Genomic DNA, 13235 nt, shown 5'->3' with positions numbered 1-13235 from the left:
CAATGCAGAAAGGCAGTAGATTTCAGASCATATAACAGAAAGCAATTTTGAAATCTATTTTAAAACGTGTGATGCAGAGAGRTATTTGTATTCACAAGCCCATCCATGCCACCATTGAGTCAGTYCAGCAGACCCCCAACTTCTTGCTTAGCTCATCCTGACTGTGCTTCTGCATCAAAGGCCAGTAGCCTTTCTGCTGCGCAGAGAGACTAAATAGAGAAATGCCAGGTAGCCAGAGCACCAGCAGTCTCAAATATCTGCAAGAGTCCTCAGAACTCAAATCCGGAACACAAATCCAGGCCAGGCCCTRGATTCCCATCCACTCCTGGTGACTGATGTTGGTAAGGAATCACTGCAGTCTTTCCAGAGCAACACAAGGCATTCACAGGAACTACTGGGAGAACTTCATCCCAACAAAAGTCACACAAAGTATCACATGAACATACGGAAGAGTTTGAATTTATGTCCGTAATTTAGTCCTTTAGGGCTAAATAAATAAATAAATTTAGGGATTAAATACATTAGTGTTACTCTTATACTTCCAATTATTACCTAACCATGCAAGTTACAATAAACATTAAGTGAGCTTTTCATTTTTCCAAGCTATTTCTGTAGGATAATGTACAAACATGGAAGGACTGTTGTCTACCCAAGCGTAATAACCTTTCTATCATAACCAAGGGGAGAGAGTGTCAGACAGATGACCCCAGGAAAAGCTTAGCTCGTAAGTAAATTCACAGCTTCATCAGTTAGATATAAAGAGCAGTGAGTTTTCAGAAAGGCCTTCTTAAAATAAATCAGAGTCACACCCTGCATTTTCACATTTTTTTTTGGCACTGATTTCAGAAAGAGCAAGAACTGAACCTGGAAGGGCCAAGAAGAAAAAAAGGACATTCTGATAACGACCAGAAGATCGGCCCCCATTCTCCAGGATACAGGGCCAAATCTGAGTAAGATAAACAGAGAGTTTCTATACCCATTTCTCACAACTGGCTTTTTCAGTCAGAAGCTCAAGTAGATAACACTAACAACCAAATCCTAAAGATGTTTGGATGAATTATGTGGCAGAAAGAGAAGTGGAAGAATTGGCTAAAGTTGACATATTTGTACTCACTTTTAGGAATGACGACTTTCTCTAAAAACTATTTGTATTGTTTTTCTTCCTCTATTTCAAATACATGCTTAGGATAAAATCCTGCATTGACATATTTGAGCATAACACTAGTGCTTTTCATAATTAAAATGACTTTTAATTCTGTAATAGGCAATTATGTTTTAATATCTGTTAATCTAAAACTTAAAATTCTCAATCTACTTGGGTCCTCACTGAATGCTAAAAAGCCTTTGTTAACCTGAGTTAAGTCAGTGCTGCTTCGTTCTGAATTATAACACCAGTTTATGCATTGGGCATGATATACACTCAGGCAAACAGCATGCATTCTGCTTTCAGAGTGTATATTGGATTGTAAAAATCCAATATGTTTACAAACATTGGATTGTAAAAATCCAATATAGATAATATCTAATCCATATAGATAATACCACAGTTTAATTCTCCTTTTTCCTTAACCTAAATCAAATACAAAAGTCAAAGATACCATGCATGAGGTTTTGCAAACACAAAGTAAAAAGTAAAATTCCTGAGCTCCTGAATCAGTAATCAGAATTTGTCTTTAATACAGATACAGAAAACTACAAAATGTGTGTGTAGCTCTGCAAGCATATATTTTATACACATATGAAATATGTATAGTCCTAAACTTTCACAGGGACACACACACAGCACCTGGTGTAATTAAAACACTTTCCCCGTGTTTGATAAAATCTGAAGTACAATGCTATAYCACAACTGTTAGTATCATTTGTATATACATAGTTATTTTAATAATTACATGATAACGCTGACCATAACAATGCTATTGCAGATGCACTGAGAAGCATTCAAGTAATTACATCTTAATAACAAGACCTCTTCACATTGCCAATTGTYGACGCTCTCTCGAGGCCTGGGCAGGTAGAAGCTTCATTTGATTGCACAACATTTAAGGCTGCATTTGTTTGCCTTCAAACAGGACGTGAAACATGTAGAGTTAAGAACTACCAGTGACTGTGCAAAACACTTTTGGCCAATGCAAATGGGAGAAGCAAACTTATTGTGCAACTCTTAATGACTCTAAGAGCCCAGCTATAAGGAAGTGTCTAATATTCCTTCCAGTTGCTTRTAACTCTTGGGTACCTTGAGCTTCTGTCCTGAAGAACATCACCAGTGTGGTTTTAAGGGTGTCATTGCAGAGCTGGCTCTTCGTACTCTAAGTCAAAAATTTTTGCTACCACTTCTATAAGCTTCATGAGATGGATCCATTTCATGATTTAGGTGTTTTTTTTTTTTCAGCTTAGTGATGATCTGCATGGTCGACACTGCATGGTTGCACACTGTGGCACCACCTAAGAATCATGCCCTTTTAACTCTTGYCAATGAGATATTAAAGAGGAAAAAGGGGTTTTTTTTGTAAAATAAATATTTAAATAACTAAAATAAATCTAAATGTGACAAAACACCAAAAAGAGCTGCAGGTAAAAGATAACATTATGAATTTGAACAGGGAAGTAGTAAAAGAAATCCAAATCTTTCTATTTGAACAAACAATCACACCTCCCCTATGCCAGTTCCAGCAGTGCAGAGCAATTGAAGATACTGTGCTCRTAGGCCAGGGCTATTGTCTTATGGGTTTATGTAGTCTGCAGTAGACAACTGTATTTTGTAACAATAATAATTATAATAAGGATCTCAGTATTATCAGAACTCCTGCTAAGCAACTATAAAGCATTTTGATGGCCTTTCCATTCGTGTGGGGCTCTGAACTGCATCAGTTACTCTCTTCCACCACGTGCCTGTTCTCTTTCTGTGACTGACTGAACACAAAAGTCAGGAAAGCTGATGTTGGCCACGAGCCATTTTGATATGACCTTTTTATTTAAATATTTAAGGCACATTGGCAAATCCTGAAGCTTCATATTCAGTTCCTCAGCTGGACAGAACACTCATATGTCTGGCACTTTTTTCTACAGGGGATTAAAGTGGACCTTTCTTTCTGTTCCCTTGTTTTCCTAGACTACRTGATCACATCCATCTATAGTCAACTGTGGCACACACCTCCCTCTGATCAACAGAAACAGAGGGAATTACAGCACTTGTTTCCTCCAATTCACAACAAATTTTAGAGATAGCGTAACATACAGAATTAACATGCTTCAAATSAGACAGGACTTTTTGCAAAAATATTCTTTCTATAAAAGGAAGGAAGAAGTTTCTATTAGTCTCTGCTACTGCACTCACTGCCAAAGCTATTATTTTAACACAGCTAGAATATTGTTGTATTTGTTGCATTGTTCATGATATCCTTGGGTTGTAGATTTTCTTAATATCTTAAAACCATATAAATCAACTAACATAAAAGGAGAAATGTTTTACTGAGACACTTCAGGCTGCTGCATCCAGGTAAACATTCAAAGTGAGGTACAGGGAGCTAGAATCAGGCTTAAATGATGATTGTGTGCCATTTCAGTTCATATGACCGAAATGATTTTTATACCTCTTATTCAAATGCTCCTCACCACCCCTGGTTTGCAAAGAAGCTGGAAAACACCTAGTTTTCCCTTAGGTGTGTAGAAAGTGGTGTTTCTTTCAAATCAGAGACTGAAATCAAAACTCCCAGATCCAGCCACACATGGTCATAAAACAGTAGTTTGCATGAGTTCCTGCAAAAGCAAATTTCAGATAGTTGCAGTTGTAAGCAATGTCATGCAAAACTAAAGTTGATGAGTTTTAACATTATTGCCAAATTCCCTCCAAGAGCCCATGAATAAAAACACTGCTACTGCTGAAAATCATCACCCAGAAATGTGCAAACAAGACATTAGAAAAAACTGTAATCTATATATGTTTAAGAAATTTGACTTTTCTTAGAGCTTTGAGCTGAGACAGTTCTAGAACAGTACTTCAAGGATGTGTACAACTACATGATCTTTCTTTTTCTCTTTTGCAAAGGTCTAACGAGACCTTTCCCAAATGGCTCTACTAAWTTTTTATGGTACTCTTTACCACAAGGCTTTAATGGGATGGAATTGCCAATTCTGCTGTAAGCAAAGAACATGAAAGTAATAGTTTGCAAGACATCCCAAGCCACTATTAACACAACAGTCTTCTTACGAAGCTCTTCAGTTAACATTAAAATAACGTTTCAGATTTGCTGGCCATCTGAAGTTCCAAAAAGTARGTAGGGTATTTAAAATTTAAGTATATTAAAAGCTATTTACTATATTTTTCAAATTAAAATACAAATTCAGTAAAGATCCAAAGCAGAGCATCTGAGATAAGATTTTTACATAAAAAGAAATTATAATATACCTTATAAATAGATGTCTATTTCTCCTTGAAGAACTAATACCAGCAACAATCGGGAAGAGYAGTACACCGTAGAAAAGCCAACAGGATCAGATTAACATAAGATTATTTTATTTGATGGTCACAATTCTTACAAATCACTGGTGTTTCAGCTAAAACAGTCTTCAGCAGATTAGTTGCCAAAGCTTAATTTTCATGGGGTCAATGCGGTAAACACTGCAATAAGATGAAAATGGACTGTTCACACCCACCTTGGATCATGTGCTTGCTTACTAAGGAAGCTAGCAGTTCCTTAGTGAAGTTCTTACAGTTTTTTTTTTTTTTTTTTTTTTTTTTTTTGATAGAATAGGTCATATGAACATTTCAGAAAAGACTTTTGAAAACTCAGAAGTGACTTTCAGTGATATTTGTACTTCAGAATCACCTAGGCAACTTCGGAAATTTCCACGGGTACTAGAGGGGAATTTGCTGCTATCTCACTGTCTCAGTGCAATTTTCCATAGAAAAACACTTTTAATCAGAAATCAAGTTTACAGATTCAAAGCACTACTCAGTGTGACACCACTCAACATTTAGAGTTCAAATGCATTTGAACTTGTCCAGGCCACTGAAGATGACATCTTTGCACAGAGGCATTACCAYACCATACTAACACAACTAAGCCTTAAAGCCCAGATCCTTTGAATTGTTTCAGATGGGTAGGATGTATGTCTGTAGGAATGTCTGCCTCAAGGGGCCTCCATCGCTGCGAGGTTTTATTGACAAGAAACAACTTGGAGAGCTATTTTAATATGATGTACTGCAAATAATTACTTAGAATATCTTGCATGTAAGAAAATACTGACAATGAGTTAAATGCTCAGCAATTATTTGTTATGTATCTAAAGATCAAATATTTAAGTCTTATTTACCTTAGATTTTCTCAAAATTCTTGGTTTCTGATGTTACTGCATTGCTCTTATGAAAGAAGCAGAGCAACTGTCCAAGAAATTCTCCCTGCAACAACACACCCTGGAGCCTCCCTCATTCCCTTTAATCAGGTGTTTTTCTCTCACTTCCCTGTTGGCCCGTGTAGCTCTCTGCCCATGGAATAGCCACTCTGGCTCATCAACTCAGCTGAAAATTAACCCCTCCTTAAGGAGAACAATAATTTTCCAGAGGAATCAGTCCAAGAGATGGTCCAAGTTACTCCAGAATTGCACCCAAACTAGCAACACTGCAAGGGAGTGAAAAAAGATAATCAGAGGAGCAGAAGGATCAGTCTAAGAACACTGTCTGCTGACTATGAAATCACACCCTAAAAGAAATGACCCTGCTAGGYTGGACATTTTGTAGCCATACGAAAACAGTTTAAGGCCTTGTCTTTGAAACATAGGACAAAAATCTATGTTATGATCTGTTGCTTAATTTATTCTAACATTGATTTAGAAAAGAACTAGAAAACAGAAAAATTATGGATTATTGATAATACCTATTTTTGGACAGCTGTGTTATTGTTTACACAGCGTTAATAAAGAACAACCTGCTTTCTTTATGCACCTCTTCCTATTTCCTGTCTGGCGTGTGGGCCACATGGAAGGAGCAACAGATTCAGTTAATGCATACACCTCGGGATGGTTTACAAAACACTTTAAGGCAGAACGCTTACAAAATAACCCATTTCAACTGCCTAGTTTTAGAAGTTCATGTAACTTTTAAAAATTTGAACATACCTAACACCYGTTTGCTTCATTGTGAGATTTGTTATAGTTACAGAACTGGAAATCTGGAGATTGTGTAGAAGTGGAGTAATCTGATTAAAAAACTTTGCTATGCTGATTCAGCTCCTCTCTAGTTCCCTCCAAAATCCAAGAAACCTATCAATGCCACCCAATTTATCAATATTCAACCATTCCCCCCAAACTCCCCCGACTCAAGGTGTGATTTCCTTTCTAATATCTCACCCCGGCATTCTTGCTCCATCTTCAGACCTTGCATTCATGTTTCTATTGCTTGCTCTAAAACAGTGCCAGATGCATGCTTTGGAAAAAATAAAGGAAAATAAAAAAAGAAAGAAGAAAGAAAAATCTCTCATTAAGTCATCAAGTTCGAGGAGCTGCAGTTTTAATATGAATTTTCAACATTGTGAAACTGTTCGTGATTATAATAATAGTAATAAAAACCCTCACAAAACTTGGTAATAGTTACAAGACTTACCCATGCTGGCCACACTATAATCCATCAAGGCTCTGCAGTTAATCATCTTGCTGTATTTGAGTATGGCAAATATGCATCCTCCCAGACACACCCGCATACACAGGGAATGGAAACTTTTGTCAGTATTTTCCTTGCTTCTGTATGCAATCTTTCATTTAAAGTGTTTAACTTGTTTGGCCTGTAAATGTAAATATTGCAGGAATCTCTAGCAGCAAGCTATAGCTCAGCCTTCCCAGTCTGCCTCATCAGCATTAAGCTATGTTGCATATGTAACAGGACTCCTGAAATGTCACATTCTACAAGATCGTCAAATATTTAAATCAACTGAACATGATCTGTGTGTGGAATTAAGCACCTCTCAACTCTGAACATAATACAGTGCAGACCTCTCGTTCATATTTACCRCAGACATTTTTTTCTGCAAATTATTTCGTCACTCAGTGTCACAGAATAAATAAAACKAGTATCCCTGCTCAGCAGTTGTAAGGAATTTGAAAGCTCCTTCACCATCTAAACTACACAGCTTTCTTGCCAGCCTTGCTAAAAAGAAATGAGCAGTACTCAAATTACAAACATAATGCATTTCCTGCTCTTGATTCTAAAGGCTGGGRGAAGAAAACTTTGAAATCCTGAGCTGAAATTGTTCACAATTTCTATCAGCCTTGTGCACTCCAAGCGGATGCCTGCGAAGGAGCTCGAGTGTCACTGGGAMAAAGCGGCTGAGCCGCCATCTGCTCTCTTCTCGCAGCAGGGATTGTTTTATGTGGCACGCTGAAGAGGGCCTGGAGAGTGGGAAAACATTGTATTCTAAATAATATTAGCCACTTCTGAAAACTCTCCAGGATATCTTTCTGCATTTTTGTGTGCCTAAATTCATCACAACTTGTGACCACTAAGTCACACTGATATTTTTAATGGACCTCCTACAAAATAAAAGATGAGAGAAAAAAAAAAAAAGAAAAAAAGAGATATTTTCATAGCGGCATAAACTTTGCCAAGTTATAAACTGTGGATATTTAAAGCTACAAGCCTAGAAACATATTGCATAAGATCTCTGGTTTGCGTTTATCATTTTTTGGTCCGTTTTAAACATTTGCAGTGAGCAATCTGCCAGTCAGAAAGGATGAGGAAGGTGGCTCCTTGCAGGTGGGCCCGTCAGGTGAGAGCAGGGCTGGGCGTGCGGGCAGGCAGCTCACGGGAGGGCGCTTCGCGGGACAGGCCCCACACGCACCCTGTATTTAGCTCCGCAGACTTCCCAGGTGCTCGGCACCTGCAAGGGCATGAAGCTGGACCCAGTTAAGAGAACTGATGCTCCTTCATCAATCAGATCAATGCTCTTCCAAACTTCAGCCCCACAAGATCACTRGCTTCCCCAAGAAGCAAAGTTGCTTAGTAAGAAACATGACCCCTAATGAAATCCAGGCCCAATCTCTGTGAATGCTCAGACACCCCTATTTATGTCTATTCTCTCAGCAGTGGAAATTCTTATTTAAATTCCTTTAACTAAAATATTTTAACAATGGGAAATAGTAAAAAATAAAAGATAAAATCATATTCTAGTCTTGGTAAAAAGTGTTGGTGTTAGAAACAAAATACTGAGTCTATTCAAGGGCAGTGTCAYGTAGGTAATGATCACAAATATGAAGCACTGGGTGTGACTGCTTGCACTTCTTTTGTTTTGATCTGGCCTTGGCTGTCYGGGAGAAACAACATTCTGGGACTGTGCACTCTTAGTCAGCTCAGAAAGGACATGTCTGTTACTGCAAGACAACTCATGCCATGCACAAACTGTCAGGAATTGAAAGACCTGGAGTGAGCCTACAGTTTGTGTCACAAATATGTTTCTGAACTACACAGACAAGTGCTTTATGCTCCAGCTCTCAAAGTGAAAATAGATTTCCCATTATGCTTGCAGTCCAACTATCAAAATCACAGAAAAGGTAAAACATAAAACAGTTAATACTGTGATACATGTGTATAATGAACCCCATACCATCAGTAKTTTTCCTTTTCTTTTATCCTTTTGCCTGCCTGTTTAAAAAGAGCTGTGGAGTTCATGTGCACACAAGTTCAGATGTGCACTCAGACCTGCCTGTGCTCTCTCCGTAGGCCTATATATGAACAAAGTGCTAGAAATCGACTGCATTAAATTTGATAAAGACAATGCTACTTTTCATATAGTTATWACACAGTTGCCAGAAAAGTCTCAACAACTCAGACCTTCTACAAAAAGCAGAAATTTTCAAGTGGAAATTCTGCAGTTACGTCCCTACCATAGGTGCCCCCTCTCCTCTTGTGCTATTCCCCTCCTGCACGTGTCCGTACCCTCAGCACGACTCATTCCCACGCCCAAACAACCTAYAGTTCTTTCCCACAAAGCAGGCTCACAGCAAGCAGAACCACCCTTACCATCAATAGAAGGATTTTTGAGAGGAAYATGACTTGAGATTTGTACAAACATGAACTAAGATCTGCAGGATTTGTATGAAGTCATGGGCTAGTTGGTAGCATCTAGGAACACTATTTTCTTATCCTGGCTGAGATGCAACCAGTTGTGTCAGAGCTACACCGCAGCCTGAGTTGAGCAACAGAATAACGTGAAAAAGCAGCAGTCTTCAAAGCTGTAGGGCATAAGTGACATAATATCATTTACTACATAAATATCTTAATAGTGATATTTACAGATCATAATAATTTTTATTTACCTATATTCAGTGGTCTGCAAAGCCCTTGGCTTATCATGAGTAACTTCATGAAACAAGATTTAAGTGGCTCATTATAGAAGGCATACTCACTTTATAAGAAATATATGGAATCACAAAGGTAATAATAGTCTGAAAACCAAATTCTTCACCTACGAAGTTACCACATTACTTTGGTGTAAGAAATAGGCAACCTGCTCATCTACTTGGAAGTTACCCACTGAAACCGTGTGCCCTCAGATTCCAGTTTTATGGGCAGCAGAAGAGAAAGGACATCAGAAAACTACTTTACATAAAAGAATGGATGTCGTCAAAGACATTAGGCTGCAAAAGGTAAAAACAAGACCACGCATCTTGCACACTCTGAGAGCGTTCTTGTAACTGCTCCACACATTATACGAAGAGCCGCAGCTCACACTGAGCAGTATAACACCAATATTCCTCATTACTGATGTAGCGAACGAACGGCTTTGACTTCTTTGAATTAGCAAAAGCAGGAGAGAAGTCAGGAGATCCAAAAAACTCCACAGGAGGGGTGGAATCTCCACTTCCTAAGTGTAACCCAAGGCCAGCATTAATTTCTCTTCTCTGTGCAGTCAGAGCAACTGCATCATACCCACCACTCAGGAAAAATAAACTACTAGGGAACCTTATCACAGTATTCTGGGCTCTAAGGTCCAGCAGAAAAGACTCTATTCTTTCCCGTAATGCCCACATGCCATGCTACTCTGGCCTGTAAGAGTTYCCAAGGCACATAATAAAAACAATATGAGACAGGCAGGCCTCTATTGCTGGCCAAGGCAACAAACACAAAGAGCTTGTCTGAACCTTGGGGAATCCTTCCCTAGCAGCACCACTACCATGTCAGACCAGCCTAGCAGAGGGAGCTTCACCTCTTAGAGATGCTGAAACAAGATGGGGCAACTCTGTCATGACCAATTTTCTAGGTGAAGATGCTAATTATCCTCAGGTTTCAGTCACCATGAATGAGGCTCACCATCTCCAACAACTCCATTAAATTATTCCTCATTGTTCTGTGTTGTCCGGGTAAAGAAATYAAAAGATGCAAAGCAAAACAGGTTGATTAAACAATGTAACGTGATATAAAGGAGAAGATCTCACTGCCATCATTTAAAAAAAAAATAAAAATAAAGACACTGTCCTTCACTGTCCATCTTCTTGAACTAGGTTATGRGAATTTTGAACCCTCTCTTACTCCAAATGTTGTTTATTATTGTGAGTGGTCCAAGTCAAAATTTGGCTGTCACATATCTAAGGTACAAAAATAGCCTCTGATTTAGGCCAACCTAGATATATTACTAGAAACCTGGAATTGAAAATAATTGGGGGGGGGGGGAGGGAAAAGTCCTAATTCAGACACTGACTTTTCCTCACCAATAAAGACATGTTTATGCAATGAACTGAAACCCTGATCTGCAGACTAAGTAAGACTTAAGGTCCTGCACATTTGTTTTAATTCTTTCATAACTTGTGACAGTTGATAAAGAAAGATGATGAGAAATTTACCAGGAAATTCATTCTTACTGCATTTTAGAAATGAATTTTAATACTTTATATAAGTTATATACTTATGGAAATAAAATAGAACCCCTGAATCTTTAGAAAAAGCCTAATGAAGAATTYAGAAAGTTGAAAGAGAATCAGTGTTGTCCACGTAACCACATAAAGTTGTATTAATYCTTACTGATACTGCACAGAAATATGAATCAAAATATTATGAGGCATGAACCTGTCACAAATCTCCTGTACAGGTAATTATAAAATATAAAGTACCAGCTGGGCTCTAAACGGATCATCATACAAAATGGAAAGATTTAAACATAAATTATAGTGTTTAATCTGCTTTCCCCTTTCAGAATTGTATGAAGATTTAATTCCAGGACCAAACTGAGATCCATCACAATCCCAGAGCCAAGTTTTCTACGAGCTGAGCACTAAGAGATTCATAGCAAAATGCTCGTGGTTCCATTATCTATTTGGATAAAACAGGGGTAACCACAACAGTGACTTCATCAGCAACTGTCAAGTGTTTTTAGATGAAAAAAATATAACAATTTGGTTCAAGGATATTCTTTTCCTTATTTAAAAGGAAAAAAATGCATTAAAAGACAATAGTGGGAAAAGCTTTCAATGCTTAATAGCAGAAAAATCACAGCTATAACTAGGGGAAAAGTCACCTTGAAATGTAACACAATTCCCAGACTATTCAAGGTCCAGAAGAAATGCACTTACAGCTGAGAACTACATAAACATCACAACCAAGAAAATAGCAGGACAGTAATGTGAGAAAGTCAGAAAGTAAAACAGAGCACTAGGAGAAGGGAAGGGAGGAAAGACAGCTCAAGATTTCTTTGGTAGAAGAGGCCCTGAATGAATCTTGATGTGCAGATAATATTTTGAAGTATTCCTTCTAACACTAGAGAAACGACTGAAGCACAGCCTAAAATGAACTAACAAAACCAAAAATACATCCTACCTTTAAAAAACTAGACGTTCAGCTGGAAAAGCCCAGAAGACTCCTCCAATTCCAAACAGATTCTTGCCTAACCCAAGGCAAACTGCCCTTCCAACCTTATTTGCACTCTTCTGAGAGGTGCCAAGAGATTCCTGCAGCTGCTGGAGGTTTCAAGGCCCTTAATCAGTGCTGTTTAAAATAAGCCTCACCTGGCACACAAAACAGGATGAATTTGGGAATAGGAAAAAAAAAAAAAAAAAAAAAGGATAAAAACACATCATACTCTAACAGAACATGGTACTATCTCCCATACTACCTGCAAGACTTTTCTATATTAGCTTGTGACGATTCCTCCCTACTCCCAGGAGCGGATGCAAACCTAGTTGCACCCTGAGTTACTTTGCTCCATTCTTACTCTCACACCCTCATGAACCTGAGCACTAACTCACCTGTGACCAGTCCAGTAGATCTGGCCAGTTCAATGTGTGGCTCTTAGCTCATTATTTGTCTCACCTACTGTACATTTTCAGCAAAATTCTTGAATTCATGGTATTGTTCTCCCTAACAGGAATTTTTTATGGCTGCAATTCTGTTCTCCATTTTCTTGACATCTTTATTTCCTTTTCTTTGAAAGAAATCACACATCTGGTATTCTGCAGTAATTAACACATGCCTTTCCTTTTAACCCTTGTTCTGCTATTTACTCCAGAGTTTACACAAATACATCTTTTTCAGACCAATCTTGATACTTTTTTTTTTTAACAAAAAAAACTACATTTTCAGTTCCAGATACAATTCTACTATTAGAGCTAGAGTAGTTAGAAATAAGAATATACAAAAATATCAGCAAACTCTTAAGATATTTGTAATGTGTTCCTGAAGAACCTGATGAACACTGTCCTCCTTGGAAAAAAAAAAGATGTATATACACACACTCACACACACACACATATATATATATATATATATATATATAAAATATACTTGTCCCTTGGAATGATCCTGAGTACACAACATTATGCAAAAGAAACTGGCCTAAATAATATTTACCAAGATTGACTTCAGTTTTTCGGAGTGTTCTAATAATGATCAATTGGGCTAAACAAATTATCTTAAATTTCTTAAGAAAAATACAATTTTTTTTAAAAAAATGCACTTCTGCACAGAGATTTTTCTAGTAAAACTACAGATACAGCACATGACATCTACTTAAACAGAGTGTTTTATTCATTTGCTCAGTCCAGTTTTCTATTTTGGTGCAAAGGCCTAGAAATGAATTCTGCATGAGGGATAAATCCCAAATAACAATACTTAAACCACGATCCAAAGCAAGAAGCAGCCAGGTACACAAGAGCACCAGTGCTGCAGCCCAGTAAGGACACCTGGCACGCACAGCAGCCACAACAGGCATGTTTTATTGATTATAATCTGCCATATGACAGCCCCTCAGCTATTT

At 37.9% G+C, this 13235-nt stretch overlaps 1 long non-coding RNA gene across 1 annotated transcript; it reads right to left on the bottom strand.

The window, feature by feature from the left end:
• Positions 1-5509: 5509 nt before the first annotated feature.
• On the bottom strand, positions 5510-11906 carry LOC112958946. The gene is made up of 3 exons (XR_003251533.1): positions 11801-11906; positions 6349-6424; positions 5510-5621 (listed from the first exon to the last, which is right to left on the bottom strand). It is a non-coding gene; the product is annotated as an uncharacterized LOC112958946 (long non-coding RNA).
• Between the last annotated feature and the right edge of the window lie 1329 nt (positions 11907-13235).

This window comes from Nothoprocta perdicaria, unplaced genomic scaffold (genome assembly GCF_003342845.1).
Source record: "Nothoprocta perdicaria isolate Ctin4 unplaced genomic scaffold, notPer1 scaffold_93, whole genome shotgun sequence".
Taxonomy (NCBI): domain Eukaryota; kingdom Metazoa; phylum Chordata; class Aves; order Tinamiformes; family Tinamidae; genus Nothoprocta; species Nothoprocta perdicaria.
Note: the sequence above shows the minus strand (reverse complement) of the source record. Positions and strands in the feature narration are given on the sequence as shown.